This window comes from Xenia sp. Carnegie-2017, unplaced genomic scaffold, assembly GCF_021976095.1.
Source record: "Xenia sp. Carnegie-2017 unplaced genomic scaffold, XeniaSp_v1 HiC_scaffold_6, whole genome shotgun sequence".
Classification (NCBI taxonomy): domain Eukaryota; kingdom Metazoa; phylum Cnidaria; class Anthozoa; order Malacalcyonacea; family Xeniidae; genus Xenia; species Xenia sp. Carnegie-2017.
The window spans coordinates 7,471,933-7,488,524 of NW_025813526.1; the positions used below are offsets into that span (position 1 = coordinate 7,471,933).

Consider the following 16,592-nt stretch of genomic DNA (forward strand, 5'->3'; position numbering starts at 1 on the left):
TTTCTAATGTGACATGTCAGATTTATTTAGAAACTGCAATAGCTGAATAACAATGTAAAAGAAGTCGATACCGGTTTTGTACCAATAAATTGTAATGAAACTAATAAACTTCTGTATGAATTTGGATTCACTAATTTCTGGTCGTCTTTACATTTGATTAACTTCACATTAACTTCTCCATGTGCTGCAGCTGCTTTACAATCACTCATATTAAATTGTTGAAAAAGTCAATGGACGTATTTCTTTTGATCAATGATAATCTTGGGAAAACTAGACTGTCTATGTGGTAGGCATTTATACTGATATAAAATTCCTTTCCAGGAAAATTTGAGGAAATTTTAACTAGATATTGCAACGGGGACTGAATAATATGCATCTTTTAGGTGCACAGTTGCCATAAAACAATTTGGTATCATAGACAGGTCGCATACCACAGTGTGTTCACCTTAAAGTAATGATATTCCACAAATGTGTTAAAATATTTCAAATTCAAAATCATACAATGACTCCCATCTTTCTCAGGGCGGGCAAAGATTAGGGGAGTAAATTCAACATGCTCATGGGATGATAGAATTAATGAATTATGATCCTTTTCGGCCAACAGTTTAGTTATTTCATAATCATTAATTTGTTGTTCAGATTCTCTGAATGTATGATTTATTGGGTTTCAAAAGGGAGGAGTTCTTCAAAAAGTTCTATTGTGTAGCACAGAATCTAACAAGAATTTCTGGGTCGGATATTTTCCACTCATCAAGAAATCAAGTTATGTTTCCGGCAAAAAAGGTATTCATCTTTTTCTGCAATTCCTTTTTAGTATTAAAAATCATTTTGTGATTGAAAACTCACTTTTTGACAAGAATGGATATTTAGGCTGGGTGTTACTGATGTTTTTTCTGTGACAACTTGCGGTACCATGACCTCTGATTTGGCCATGGTTTCTTCTTCAATAAAAAATGCTTTCTTGGATTGTTCTGGGGAGGCCCAGATTTCAAGGCATTACAGGCGTGATGGTAATCCTTTCGTATCCCCATGTATAACCTCCACATAGGTGAAAACCGGGTCAGAGATGGGCCTCTGTGTTCACCCGAATAACTCTTCTTCTACAGCTGGATTGTCATCCTCTTCGAGATCTGATGTGTTATGGTTTATCTCGATATTATGGGATTGTTAGCTCGTTAAAGATATGTTGTATCTCTTAGTGTATGCTCACATAGCAAAATGTCTTGTATGACAAGCAGCACAAATTGTATCCACTCAAATAAGTATTTTGTCAGTACAATTTACCATTTTCAACAAAGTATAACTCGCGTCTAATGTGAAGCAGAATGAAACGCACACTGATGATGTGAACAGGCGAATGCTATCTCATGTGACTTTGTCACGAAGTCACCTGTGACGAAATAAAAGCAAAATGATACTCACGTGTAAACAATCTACGAAGGCTTTAAACTATATTTCTCAATAATAATATACATATACTGTCTTTATATTGTCAGCGTTAAGGCATTCAAAGCATTTAGAAACTGTAAACATTATTATGTGATATATTTCTTGCATTTTTCTTGTATTGATTGTAAGTAATAATGTTGCGAAATATTGACTATTCAATTTTATGACTGATGCACTCGCATTACTTGCATGAGCCCGAATCCACCTCTGGCGAAAAGCAGTATATTTAAAAGTATTTGGGGGTGTGAGTATAAGCTGCAATGGGTTTAACTAAACGTTAAAGTGTATATCAACTATCGAAAGAGAAATATAGACGTAAACAAGTGTTCTTTAAAATTCTTGAGCAAAACTACCCCAGCCTATACCAAACAGTCAATAAGACTTTACAGCATTTATCAAAGTTTAACTTGTGAGATATTCCTGTAAGTCCGAGTTACTCGGGCAGATTATAATGACAATTTGCAAATGATCAAGAAACGAAGGAGGCATTCATAAATGTATTTTGTAAATTTTTAGACGTAAACACTTTGCAAAGTCGTTTTTACTTAGGTATGAGCATCGTTTTTGGTATATTTATAGTATGAATTTACCATATTTCCACCGTCTTAAATTAACAGTTTTGTCTAATTGTGCGCATAGTAACGGCCATACTGCCTCGCGTTTCTGGCCATCATGTTTTAAACTCATTGAAGAAAACGAGTGTGGCAAGTTTGGAATCTGAAGCTTACCAGATGCGTTTTGAGCACATTACGGCAAAGATAATAGAAAAGATGGATACAGTTAGACTATGTAAAATGACCAAGCTTCTTCAAGTATATCTATCTTCATTGGACACAAAAGGATGTAAATTAAGAACAAAAAAGTATATTAAAAGAAATTTAGAGGCAAAGTTTGGTGTGTTGCTAAAGTTTGAAAATTGAATAGCAACTGCCAATATTTCTCTGATAACAGCTAGTAAGTATGACACACCAATACGGGTAGCCAAAAAGTTAGTGAATCTTGTTATGCAAGGATTGCAAGTCCAAATATTCCGTCATACAAAAAGCTGCCAGTGAAATATGTGTATTAATCCAGAAAGTAGAGAATAATTTGGAACCCCGAGTAATGAGGAACCCGATACAATGGTCCTATAATATTTAATTAAATTTATATACGAGGCACTTCATAGGTTCGTTTGGAAAGGATTCCAAGCGTTGATTTCAGTCACTTTTCAAGAACAGAATCGGTTTGTACATTAAATTTTATAAACCTAAAGCCACTCTACAATGAAGTATGCCAAAATAAACAGGAAAAAGTCTTAGAGAGCAGTGATTTTACAAACATCATCGAATTCTATAATATTTACATCAATTATCATAGCAACAATAATGGAAAGTTTTCTTGCTTTTGGATGTCTTATATTGACTTGGCACATATTTTGCTTAATTTGGTATTAGCATGAAGAGAGGCAATTCGGACTTGCATTTATCTACTTGTGCGAAAATGGTTTGTTGGTGCTTTGCCTAAAATAACCTCAATTATGCTCGTATATATTTGATATGTCTCATCTCAAAGAGAACCGCACAGAAGCACACGACTATCTCAAGTCTGTTTGATTATTAAGTTGATCAGGCATACAAAGAAACAGTTAACTCAGATACAAAAACTGCAGGAGTGACGAAAAGCTTTAAAGCGGTAGCAGTAAACAAGTAGAATTTTTTTAAAAGATGAGGCTGATGTCAAGTCATTACTAGCAATGTTTTATAGCCAGTGGATTAAGCCATTTAGCAGTGGGCGGTTGGATTTTTTGGTTTGTCCACATGGGAACGTGCAACAACAAAGAGTGAAGATACCTCAAATGCGAAACAATTTGGCGAAATGTCTTATAAAACATTCCAAAAAGAACGTCGCGAGAAAGATCCTCCATTGATCTGTTTCCATGTTAACATAAGAATATTTAAGTTGCATTTTCTGAGTTGAAATAAGAAAGTGCGTATCAATATAAAAATGAAAAAAGATCATTCTTTGAGCCAATAAATCTTTGTTTGGTCAGATGGTTTTGATATACAATAACCGCCATCTTGAGATGAAAGATTTCTTTTGCCATCCATTTGGTCCCCTTCCAAGGTCATTATTAAGTTCAGATGGCTCATTGAGAAAAACGACCAAGGCATTACTTGCAAAAGATCTATATAAAATATACCTGTTTCCGAAGAGATTCATTAACGTTTGCTGTATCATAGATTGCAAAAACTTTTCAGATATAGAGGATTCTCTTCACAACATAATGTTACATGAAGGATCATTCACTTCAAGTATTGGGTTATCTTTGAAGATTAACAAAAAATTTGTACGAAGAATGCAAAGAGAGAGCAAGCAGCCCGGGTCACAACAAAAGAGTTTAAGAACATTTATGTGCGTTCAGAAATCACATAAATGGAGAAATTTCTTGCGAAATCCCAAAAATAATAAAGCCCTAACGATCTTTTTGAGCGAAGATTAGAGAACAGAAGAATAGATAAATATAAGAAAAGCTAGGAAGTAAGTTTTTGTACGTAGCCTGCAAAGAGAAGTGTTACAAGATCTCAGCAAATGGTACCCATGTTGTTAAAGAAAATCTGTCTGCGGCACAGTAATTCTAATATTAGAATTTGCAAAGATTTATTCATGCTGTGTTTTTGCCATTTAATCATTTAATTACTTCATCTATGTTTGATAAAAGTGGATCATCAACAAGAATCAAGTTTATCAATATCTCAAATTGTCTTAAGACATTGATCCAGATCTGTGTCCAAGCTTGCTTGATATACATCCTTGTATACTATATGTGATACACTAAGTGCCTGGCTGGTGGAGGAAAGGTCGGAGTGATACGGCTTTTAAAACAGAACAAATAATTTAAGAGATAATTTAACTTCTTAGACCTATGGGAAGAGTTATTCAAGAAACTTAAATCTTTCACCTACAATAATTTTTTGCAGTCGTCCAGAGCTTTCAGATATCATTGAGTTTCGTTAAAGACTTTTTTTGAATCAAATAAGAAAGCATCGACTCCTGCAAAATACAGCCTTGTAAAGATTGCTTGTACAAGCAATCACGCCGAAAAAATTACAAGACAGCTGTCTGAAAACGCACTTTTTCACAAATTTTTCTTCTTCTTTTCCCAGAGCGTTTCCCCCAAATTCCATGTGCAGTTGTATCTGGCTAGTATTATGAATACGACTTGGTGGCCATTAGTGGAATGAGGGGCGAACATCTGCAAACAGCTATTTTGAAACTTTTATCTTGTCGATACTAATTATCATGCAAATTACTACCTGCAAATGTCTGGTGAACGTCCTAAAAATGTTTGGATAAGTGCACACTACTAAGGTGAATAAAACAAACTAAACGTTCATTTTTTCATATAGATGTAACTTTTGTCACATGGCAACGAAATTTTGAACTGTAATGTTACTGATTCATTGTGACAGACATATTGTCATTTTTGTACTAACAAGTAGATTTGACACACTCATTAGCTTTACTCATCATCTTTTGTTATTTGTCTGTTTTTTATTCCGTTTCTTAAACATACGTGACACTAACTTTCATCCTATGACTTAACATGTTATTGTACTCTTTCTTGATGGTTATCATACGTCAAAACAAAGTTTAAGAACCTCAATTTAAAGATATGTATCTTTGTCCTTCTATCTCGCACTAAATCCCCATTTTTATAGCCCTCTGGCCCATGGACATCACAAAGTCAAATATTACAAATGGTGAGGCTTATCCCATCATGGGACAGCCAAAACCAAGTTTATTATAAATATTATAGTAATGCACCCAAGTAGATAAGGTGCAGCTTTGTCACACTTTTGTCACAGAGCTCTTACCCGTGCCAGTTAGTTTCCAGTCCCCTGAATTTGATCGGTGCGCGCGCATGTCAACCGGAAATAGGGTTTAATAAACAGGGCATGGCATTGGATGGCGTGAAAATTGGAAATACGACAAAGCTGGAAGTTGCATGCTATTGACAAAGTAACATTAGATCCGTTTCCTTTTCTCAATCGAAGGTAAAAACGGTAGAAAACGAGGTAATTGCATTTTATAGCTTATACTTTATCGAAAGGTTTACATTCTATCTCTTGAAACAAATGGAATTGAATGTAGACATTGATCTGGCATTAAGAATGAACAAATTGCTTTTGGAGTCAGAAAAGAATGAAATAACTGTACGTCAAAGTATGTTAGAAAATAAACTTTTGGACTGCTATGCTAAACGCAATGATAAACGCTGAAGTAAATACGAAATGCAATGGTTGCATGATTGATCACTCCTCTCACGTGAGCTTGATTGTTTGATGACAGAGCACGACGTGCGTATGTTGTTGTGTTTTGATGATGCCTTGGAAAATGCGACCGAAGACATTGTGATCAAATATTTTATAAAAAGCATTGAAGATGTCAAGCCACCCGTTAATGGACTTGAGATACTAAAATACACTTGTAACGATTGGCGTAAAATATTTGTTTCGGATAAAAAGAACAAACTTGAAACACGAGTCGTTAAGCTTTTGTAAATATATATTTTTATTTATTCCCGTTCGATTCGTAAGGTCAAACCATTACACATTGTTCTAAAAGAAATATAAGAAACACGTATGAATTTATTGCTTACATGTTAGCACTTCTGTATACATATACGTAAGCGATGTAATATTACATAGAAAAAAACATTTTACGACAACTACAAACGAATTGAAACTTACTCGATAAGGTCTTTTATGAGACGATACCACAGATCTAATAATACACTAGATAGTGCAACGGCTTACATTTCATAAGTGGTGGTTGAAGCCGGGCAAATTTACTTCCGGAGCCCCAAAGTAGTGAGAATCAATATGGCGTTGTATTAGAAAATATCTGGTCAAAGCTGATATCTTGCAATTACTTGCAAGTCACGACGGTTACATAAACTGGTTTACTCTATTAATGAAAAAAATCAATGTGACCATAGTTTTTCAAGAAAAAGATAGCAGAATACGCCAATACATCGCCGTAAAATTGATTTCAAGTGTAGCTCGATTTGAAAGCATCAGGAGCGACGAAGGCTTAAGATACTGGAATTTGCACATCTAAATATCGTATCACAGCACAATCTGCCACAAAATGTTGAATCGAACGTCGTAGAATTATCTTCCGATATTTATTGTTAAGTAAAACGAGTTGGAGATAACAGTTTGAAAGATTTTTCACGATTTATATAAAGTATATTGTTCACTGTACATAATTAAATATTGCACTGGATTATTGTACCAGAAATGCATTTTTCTGGTGTTTCTGGTCGGCAAACGAATATAGCTATGTCAAGATGTGAGTAATTAATACGTTCAGAAATTATTTACAGAAAGAATGTGAAGAGTCTACCTCGAAGAGTCTATGTCTTGCTTGTCTATGTCTTGTCTATGTCTTGCTTGTCTTGCTTGTCTATGTCATAGAGTCTGTCTTGCTTCTTCGGAATTTGTTTTATATTATGAGTCTACCTCTTCTACACCAAATTTTTTGTGAAGTATAAAATAGCAGGTCACTTGTGAAACTGTTGATACCACAGGTTGATACAATACACTCTGTCCAACACGGGGAAAATATTTACTTGTTAAAGCAAGAAGAGTCACCAGACTTGTAGTCTTGACTGTGTTTTACACATATATATAAACAATGTATTGACATAGTCTAAACCAGTGGGTTATATGGCCACTGCCCACAGTGATTAATGTACTGTTATGGTGATGTTATGCTACTGTTTTCAACATTTTTATTGTCTTTTTTACCATTCAGGCATGTATATGCATATAAAACTTTCTACACATTCTTGTTATTGAAAATATCAAACCTAAATTATTTATTCTGAGCAAAATATTTAATTTGTGCTTGTAACATGTGTCAATTTCAGACTGATTTTTGTAATATGCCTGTTCTATTACAATACATCCATAGATCGAGTATGATATCGCTGTGTTTGCCACACGAACTAAGCCACACTATCGCAGATTGTGCTGTGATACGATATTTAGATGTGTAAATTCCACTACTTAAGCCTTAGTCGCTGCTGATGCTTTCAAATCGAGCTACACTTGAAATCAATTTTACGGCGATGTATTGGCGTATTCTGCAATTTTTTTCTTACAAACTATAGTCACAATGATTTATTTCATAAATAGTGCAAAAAAGTTGATGCAACCTCCGCGATTTGCTAATAATTGCGCGATATTAACTTGGACCACATATTTTCTAATACAACGCCATATTGATTCTCACAACTTTGGGGCTCCGGAAGTAAATTTGCCCGGCTTCAACTTTTATGTCAGTTGCACTATCTAGTGTATTATTAGATCTGTGGACGATACATGCCCACACGAGGGTTTTACAAGATAATCATCACAGTGATCACATTTTTCTAAAAAATAAAATCGACGCCTCTGTTAAAGTTAATACAAACACCCTAAGGAACAGAAAAAAGACAAACGGTACTTACTGAAGGTATAAAACGACGCTTATGGCGAGGCCATCCTTCTTCGATTGCATGTTTGGATATTGCATCTCCACAAAGGCTCTCTGTTTCGTAAATGGTTGAGATACACTACACATGCGCTTGAGATGTGACCTTCGTTGCCATCTCGCAAATGTAAATTATAAATTACCATTGAATAGTATGATCTTGAATAATGTGGCGTGGGTAAAATCTGTGCAGTATCCTAGCTTTTAATTCTGTCCTTCTTAGATTTACAAACATTATTTTATTTTAGTATGCGTTTGTTTTACTGGTTGCTAGAGATTGTATTAGGAGAATTTAAACGAAGAAGTTAGTGCAATCAACTGATAAAAGTGCAACGCTCGTTTGATATTGATATTGCAGCAATTGATACCACAAGCCTATCTGCCAATAGTGGTTTAAATTTATTAACTTATGCATTCAAGATGCGTTGTGGCACAACAATTTTAGTTGTTTCAGGCTTACAATAACCGGTTTACTGCTGAAAGTCGCGTATATAGGTAGAAGTGTGCCGTAAGCGTAATATTATTCGAGCTATTTCATGCATCATCACTTTAAGGAATTTCCCTTTTCATCTTATGAAGGCGCAAAATATTTCAAAAGCATCGAGCTTCGCGCAGTATGTATAGCTCTAAGAGGCTTTCTTGGCATGTTCCATTAAACAGATAGAGATAGAAACAATAGCAGAGGATTTTTGCAGCTATGCAATATTAAAGTAATTTTCACACTAAACTGAAAGTCAAAAGATTTTATAGAACAACGTCACTTCAAAATAAGATACAAGTTATTATGAAACGAATTCATCTAACAAAGTTAATCTTCTTCATCATTGGCAATCTCACCAAAGCTGTACTCTTTTAAAAGTCTGTTGATGAGAAACTTTCTCTTATCAATAGCTGCTTCCATAGCTTCCTGTGGATCAAAGTCGTCATTTTCTATAAACTCTTTCTTTGCATGCATTATTTTTCTGTGGATGGGATCTTTTTACAGTTGGTTTATCCACATAAGACGTTGCATATAAATACTTTCCAATTCTTTTTGAAGTTTTGGTAGAATGTTAGAATATGCTTGATTTTCAGCTGTCTGCTCATCCAGACCACTGTTCACAAGGCTTTCCTTCATCTCATCGAAATCTACATTACTTCTTTCCCTTGCTTCTTCTATCAAAGGTATCCAAGGATCAGTTTCTTCTCCAGTTTCAGCCTCATTTTCTATTGACATTGAACTTTCAGATTCATCTGTTGAATTTGTAGAAACATTATCTTCGAAATGCATTCCCTGACAGTCTGAATCTGATTGAGACATTTTTTCCTCATCCCTTAGTGGACAGTATTCTTTTTCGTGTCTGCGTAAGTTGAAAGCTCGATTGAATACTTTTCCACAATATCTGCAGCTCATTCCGCCCGCACTGCCTTTTTAGAAATGAGACAATTTATGTAGCAATGTGCATTTGTGGGCAAATGAGCAAATGTGTTGAAGCTGTTATAAGCATTTGAGCAAGTGCTCATAAGTAATTATGAGCATCAATGAGCATTGCTCATCTGCTCATAAGACGAATAAAGGTTTAAACTATTGTATATATATTATACCAAGTTGTTATCATAAAGCAGTTTTGTTCATTATCTAACATGAGAAAATTATATTAACTTTTTTTTTTGTAATAATTTATATACAATAGTTTAAACCTTTATTCGTCTTATGAGCAGATGAGCAATGCTCATTGATGCTCATAATTACTTATGAGCACTTGCTCAAATGCTCTTCAACACTGCTCATTTGCCCACAAATGCACATTATAAAATGTCTCATTTCTAAAGGCAGTGCCGGCGAATGAGCTGCAGATATTGTGGAAAAGTATTCAATCTTCAACACGCAACAAGAATACTGTCCGAAATGAGAAAATGTCTCAATCATTCAGACTGTCGAGAATGCATTTCGAAGATAATGTTCTCAACAGATGAATCTGAAAGTTCAATGTCAATAGAAAATGAGGCTGAAACGAGAAGGAACCTTTGATAAGAAGCAAGGGAAAAAAGTAATGTAGATTTCGATGAGATGAAGGAAAGCCTTGTGAACAGTGGTCTGATGAGCAGACAGCTGAAAATCAAGCATATTCTGCTTCAAAAGAATTGGAAAGTATTTATATGCAACGTCTTATGGATAAACCCAGATCCCATCCATAATGCATACAAAGAAAGTTTATAGAAAATGACGACTTTGACAGGAAGCTATGGAAGCAGCTATTGATAAGAAAGTTTCTCATCAACAGGTACAGCTTTGGTGATGATGAAGAAGATTAACTTTGTTAGATGAATTCGTTTCATAATAACTTGTATCTTATTTTGAAGTGACAATAAAATCTTTGACTTTCAGTTTGTGAAAATTACTTTAATATTGCATGCTGCAAAAATCCTCTGCTATTGTTTCTATCTCTATCTGTTTAATGGAACATGCCAAGAAAGCCTCTTAGAGCTATACATACTGCGCGAAGCTCGAAATATTTTGCGCCGATAAAAGGAAATTCCTAAAGTGATGATGCATGAAATAGCTCGAATAATATTACGCTTACGGCACACTTCTACCTATATACGCGACTTTCAGCAGTAAACCGGTTATTGTAAGCCTGAAACAACTAAAATTGTTGTGCCACAACGCATCTTGGCATTAAATTTAAACCACTATTGGCAGATAGGCTTGTATCAATTGCTGCAATATCAATAAGCGTTGCACTTTATCAGTTGATTGCACTAACTTCTTCGTTTAAATTCTCCTAATACAATCTCTAGCAACCAGTAAAACAAACGCATACTAAAATAAAATAATGTTTGTAAATCTAAAAAAGACAGAATTAAAAGCTAGGATACTGCACAGATTTTACCCACGCCACATTATTCAAGATCATACTATTCAATGGTAATTTACATTTGCGAGATGGCAACGAAGGTCACATCTCAAGCGCATGTGTAGTGTATCTCAACCATTTACGAAACAGAGAGCCTTTGTGGAGATGCAATATCCAAACATGCAATCGAAGAAGGATGGCCTCGCCATAAGCGTCGTTTTATACCTTCAGTAAGTACCGTTTGTCTTTTTTCTGTTCCTTAGGGTGTTTGTATTAACTTTAACAGAGGCGTCGATTTTATTTTTTAGAAAAATGTGATCACTGTGATGATTATCTTGTAAAACCCTCGTGTGGGCATGTATCGTCTCATAAAAGACCTTATCGAGTAAGTTTCAATTCGTTTGTAGTTGTCGTAAAATGTTTTTTTCTATGTAATATTACATCGCTTACGTATATGTATACAGAAGTGCTAACATGTAAGCAATAAATTCATACGTGTTTCTTATATTTCTTTTAGAACAATGTGTAATGGTTTGACCTTACGAATCGAACGGGAATAAATAAAAATATATATTTACAAAAGCTTAACGACTCGTGTTTCAAGTTTGTTCTTTTTATCCGAAACAAATATTTTACGCCAATCGTTACAAGTGTATTTTAGTATCTCAAGTCCATTAACGGGTGGCTTGACATCTTCAATGCTTTTCATAAAATCTTTGATCACAATCTCTTCGGACACATTTTTCAAGGCATCATCAAAATGCAACAACATACGCTCGTCATGCTCCATCATCAAACAATCATGCTCACGCTAAGGGGTGATCAATCATGCATCCATTGCATTTCTTATTTACTTCAGCGTTTATCATTGCAGCAATTTCTTCAGCATAGCAGTCTAAAAGTTTATTTTCTAACATACTTTGACGTACAGTTATTTCATTCTTTTCTGACTCCAAAAGCAATTTGTTCATTCTTAATGCCAGATCAATGTCTACATTCAATTCCATTTGTTTCAAGAGATAGAATGTAAACCTTTCGATAAAGTATAAGCTATAAAATGCAATTACCTCGTTTTCTACCGTTTTTACCTTCGATTGAGAAAAGGAAACGGATCTAATGTTACTTTGTCAATAGCATGCAACTTCCAGCTTTGTCGTATTTCCAATTTTCACGCCATCCAATGCCATGCCCTGTTTATTAAACCCTATTTCCGGTTGACATGCGCGCGCACCGATCAAATTCAGGGGACTGGAAACTAACTGGCACGGGTAAGAGCTCTGTGACAAAAGTGTGACAAAGCTGCACCTTATCTACTACTCACCCAGCTTTTCTGCTTAATTTAAAAGTCAGCAATGTTTTGCATGGCTGGTTGCATCCCACGGATGTTGAAAAGGAAAGCGGTTTGTCCTGCTTGCAATGAACCATTTGGTTTGAAAACTACAAACATGAATCTCCTCTCATTACTTTAAAATAGACAGTCGGCATTGAGCATTTATTTAAACAAACTGTTAGTGTCGTATCAACATCCGCTCAAACAGAAAGGTAATTTGTTAAAAAAAAATTTATCGTAATGTTGTTTTGTATAGATGGAATTGTTACACCATTAAATGACGCCAAACAGAAACGTGAGCTGTGGAAATCAAGAGCAGCCAGTGCTTCAACATCAGATCCATCTCTGGTTTGCCCTTCGTGTTCAAGAACATTCCGTGCCAAGATTGGGCTCATTAGCCACCTCAGAACTCACCGTACCCAAATCTTCTAGTACTTGAGTTAACTGGTCAAGGTCATCATCGCTCGCGATGGACGAACAACAACAACAACAACAGTATCAATACCAGGGCATTTCTATACGATGATATCACACAGTTTCTCCATCTCCTTTAACAATTCTTGTGGATAGCTAGAACATAGATCATTTGTTACACAGTGTATAATTGCATGTTTAGGATTCCTTGTTCATACAGGAACACAAGAATGCTTTAGATCATCATTTGTCGCTCCTGGAAAGCATTTTTGGCCTCGCTATGGATCTTCTATGTTGAGATGGTCAACCACAAGTTTGGAACCCAATGTACTTGCTTCGTCGCCCACGGCGGCTTTACATTTCCATTAGCACATCAGCAACAGTAGTTCTTAGGCCTTGCGGGCCGCGTCCTTGACCCTGACGACCGCCCACATCGGCGAGTCGTTCAACATTTAGAGGGGTGCTGAGTTGTACCGCATTTGAGAAGTTCGCTAACGCCGTAGTCGACTTCGGCCATCGCCAGTTTCGGCTGGCGAGGTGGAAGTTGCGGGAGATCAAACAGCATGCTCTTATTTATTTCACGAGTAAATTTGCGTTCTCAGGAGCAGTTCATTTTCCAATTTACCTGAAATTGAACCTCGAGTTTTATCACCTTGCAGCCATGCAAGTGATCAAACAAGTTCACCATATATTGCTGAATCGGATGATATGGAGGACGAGGAAGAAACATCCAGTGTCTCTGCTTGCAATTCCACCTGTAATTCAACCTTCACACCAAAGAGACCAAGCAAAACTAAACGTAGTAATGTTGAGAGAGAAAACGCATTGCTGCTTAAAGAAATGGCATCTGTTAACTCTGAACTTTCTAGCATGTCACAGATGGAGCCTATTGATGACTTACACTATTTTTCCATGACAATAGCTGCTAAAATGCGGAAAATGAGCGAGTATCAACAAGCTGTGGCACGAAAAAATATTGAAAACATTTTATTTCAAATTCAATTTGCACCTTGACAAACACATGGTCCCATTTTTACCTATAGCCAACCCACAACTGTTACTAATACTACTCATCAGACTATTCAGTCTGTTGCGCAAGATAATGCACTTACTTACATCAACCTAGGTTCATTATTTAAAAAAAAATTTGGTATCTTTAGTTTTTCTTTTTCAATTCTTTATGTCATCATTAAGCACACAGCTATTTTAATGCTTTACTAACAGTTTATTATCTTGACGAAGCTCTTGCAACAACGTGTCGTACAAACCCTTCCTTTGTATGTGCGTCGTTTTGCAGAAATTAGAAGCAGAAAAATTTCTCTTCAATAATAGAAGTTTCTTTTTGCGCTGATAATCGTCCATGCTTGTACGGAAAATCGTTACAATGTGACACATGTGCTCGTCACTACGGCTTGTTGACGAGTGACTCGTGACGAAATTTGTTGCATTTCGACGATAGTGTGGCCCGCACTTTACTTGCGACGATTATAGAGACGTCCTCGCAAATTTATCGTAAAACTCTTTGCCATTTTGAATAAAAACTGTTTTTATTAGATAAATAATACATCGCCATTTGTCGTCCAAACGTTTTGTGAAGAATAGAATCGTCGTTCAAGGATAAATCAAACGAAATTTTCTTCTGTTAATAAGCAGAGTCAACAGAGTGATGACCTAATGAGCTGAACATGTCAAAGCAAAACTTTCTTGTTAGTTCATTAGTTGAGTTGTCCTGGTAAAATTTATTATTCGTCTAAATCTCTTGTGGACGTTGTGGTCAAGTAGCTATAAAGCCGAAATATTTATAGTTGTATAATTATGATATATGTGTGTCAGTTTATTCTAAGGCCATGTTGTAGTTATCAAACTGATACATACTTTTCCATAATAGGCTCTACTACAACTCTCTGTTCGGTACTATTCTTGGCCATCATATTACACATACGTACATATTTTAAAACAAAAATCATTTGAGATGCTAAAACATTTATACAACATAACGCATTTCTCAGCGCTGCGAATATAAAGTCAATATTGAGAGCTTTTACTTATTTATTGACTACTCCTTATAATGCATTAAACGTACTTTTCTCCACCATGCGGCCAATAAAATTTTCGTGCCGTTAAAAGTTTCAATTATAACATGAAAGCACATTGTGTATATAGCCGAGTGAATCTCCTTGATGCAAATCAGCCACCCTTGATAAAGCCATATTACTGCTACTACTATAAAATGTACTTTTGTCCACCATGTGATGCGGTAAAATAAAAATTCTTGCCACTAAAACAGGCGATAATAACATACATGAAAGCACATTGGTTTTCAAACCGAGTGAATCGCCTTAACAAAAATCAGCAGCCGTTTAAAAAACATAATACTGCTAGTACTAGGTATTCTTCGCAAATTTTCTTTCTGTTCGTTACAAATGTTTATCAACAGAAAACAAACATTCGTGCGGAACTTAGCATTTTTATTATCTACTCTCTCACATTAAAAAAATTTTCTAAATTGTGACGTCATACCATTGCAAAATCTTAACAGACACACGCCGTTAGTAAAGCTATAAGAAATTTAATCAGAGGTAACAATTGGCTATGATATTATATTTTCATTCCAAGTAAAGGATGTTAGTAAAATTCATTCTATATTTCGAAATAACGATCGCGAGGAGATATTGTCTTCAAATATGGTGTACGACTACGATAAGCAGCTTGATGTGGCTAAAATTGTTCCTACCGAAAGGTTATTTGCTTTTGTTTCTGCTGGGAATCTTGTCCGTAATATAGCATCGAAAGTTATTCCACCAAATTAATTCACCTTGTCTTTTTTTCCACCTCGTCTTCCATTACCACTTATTCAGTATAACTATTTATACCTCTTGTTTTGTTCTACAACACCATTGACTGATTTTAACGCAAATCATTTTGTACGTCTTATTTTCAAACGTAACAGTAAATCTAAGGGAATGGCTTTTGGCTCTGCTTTGTTAGAAAAGTTAGAAAAAGCTGACAAGAAATTTCTCATGTTTAGGAATAGTTGAAAGGAGCGTCTACTTCACAGTTTAGATTTCTAATTTTTTTCAACCAATGTTAACCCCAGCAAGTAATAATGCTAAGTTTATTTTGCTTAAGTTATTTACCATTCTACAAACGCAACTAGCACAACAGGTGACTGCCATCACCAGTCTTGTTTTTATACAAAACCCAAAGTCACAACCTTTGCATTCATTTTCAGTTCTTGTTTTACAGCAATATCCAATTTATGTGAGATATTATAGGGAAAAAGCAAGAATCATGCACGATTCTCAAAAGCTCCAGCTCATTCCCAATATTCTAAACCGGATATATCTTCTCATTTCCTAAATAAGCTAAAGTAAACGTAATAAATAGTTATTATTCATTTTCCAAGCATTAGTAGAATAACAACAGATTGCGATCTTGAAGTACCAATTTCTAGGCATGCTGATGAGCTCTGGTATGGAACGATACAGTTCTTGTAATTCATCATATTTACAATGTTGTATTAGAACAGTTTATAGCCAATGTGACCACTCCCATGTATCAAAATTTTGTTAAACCGTGCACTTTCACCTAAGAAATTAACAATCATTCATCCAACTCTGCAAAAATAGCGAAAGAAAAGCTGACGAAACTTAGAAAAATTCTAGCGTAAATACGTAATTACTAATTTATTTAATAGTATTGCTATGACGTAAAAGAAGATTTTAGATGCATCGTTCGCAGTGACGTCGCAAAGACTTCCAATTTATAGGAGGGGTAGAAAACATTTACCTGAAGTTTTTTTCCAAATTTTCTTCATATGCACTTTGGCAAATTTGGGAAACAATAACTTCAAAATTTTCAATTTTAGAAATAAATGATAATTTTTAACAGATTTTATTCTGTCATAAATTTTAGTTTACATAATCCAGTAATATGCAGCCTTATATGCCGCTCAACTATTTAACTAGTTAAATTTCTGTCCTAAAAATGGCAATAATGATTACGGCCTTAACAACCATAGGCGTACGGGAGCTTTAGGC

The 16,592-nt window shown here is 35.3% G+C and overlaps 2 long non-coding RNA genes across 2 annotated transcripts; one reads left to right on the forward strand and one right to left on the reverse strand.

Moving 5' to 3' along the window:
* Nucleotides 1-7,814: 7,814 nt before the first annotated feature.
* Nucleotides 7,815-16,110, reverse strand: LOC124458012. The gene is made up of 3 exons (XR_006952947.1): nt 16,099-16,110; nt 7,949-8,026; nt 7,815-7,870 (listed from the first exon to the last, which is right to left on the reverse strand). It is a non-coding gene; the product is annotated as an uncharacterized LOC124458012 (long non-coding RNA).
* Nucleotides 10,910-11,396, forward strand: LOC124458010. The gene is made up of 3 exons (XR_006952946.1): nt 10,910-11,038; nt 11,117-11,193; nt 11,326-11,396. It is a non-coding gene; the product is annotated as an uncharacterized LOC124458010 (long non-coding RNA).
* Nucleotides 16,111-16,592: the final 482 nt, after the last annotated feature.